General features: G+C 28.8%; 1 protein-coding gene across 1 annotated transcript in view; it reads left to right on the top strand.

The window, feature by feature from the left end:
• LOC107677164 (SRC kinase signaling inhibitor 1-like) overlaps positions 1–635 on the top strand; it is a 62,742-nt gene that overhangs the window by 34,458 nt on the left and 27,649 nt on the right. The window lies entirely within an intron of this gene.

Below are 635 nucleotides of genomic sequence, written 5' to 3'. Positions count from 1 at the left end.
AGCTGTATTTTCAGCATCATTCCTCCAGTCTTCAGTGTCACATGATCTCATTCTAATATGCTGATTTGCTGCTCAAGAAGCATTTATTATTATGAATGTTGAAAACTGATTTCTGCTTAATATTTTTGTGGAAACCGTGATTTTAGGATTCTTTGATGAATAGAAATAGTTCAAAAGAACAACATTTATTTGAAAAAGAAAAATCGTTTGAAAAATTATACATTTTCATACTGTCGCTTGATAAATTTAATGCATCTTTACTGAATAAAATTATTAATTTATATATATATATATATACAGTCGTGGTCAGAATTATTGGCACCCTTGGTAAATATGATCAAAGAAGGCTGTGAAAATAAATCTGCATTGCTAATAATTTTGATCTTTTATTTTTAAAAATCAAGAAAATCTAACCTTTCATTGGAGAATAAGAATTTAAAATGGGGGGAAATATAATTTATGAAATAGGCCTAAATGTTTTTTTTGTCAAATACACGTTGGACACAATTACTGGTACCCCTAGAAATTCTTATGAGTAAAATATATCTGAAATATATTCCCATTCATATTCACAATTTTGAGCACACCAGGGTGATTATGAACATGAAATTATCCAGCCATGGCTTCCTGTTTCA

Source organism: Sinocyclocheilus anshuiensis, unplaced genomic scaffold (genome assembly GCF_001515605.1).
Source record: "Sinocyclocheilus anshuiensis isolate Anshui unplaced genomic scaffold, SAMN03320099.WGS_v1.1 scaffold392, whole genome shotgun sequence".
Taxonomy (NCBI): domain Eukaryota; kingdom Metazoa; phylum Chordata; class Actinopteri; order Cypriniformes; family Cyprinidae; genus Sinocyclocheilus; species Sinocyclocheilus anshuiensis.
This window is presented reverse-complemented; position numbering and strand designations above follow the sequence as displayed.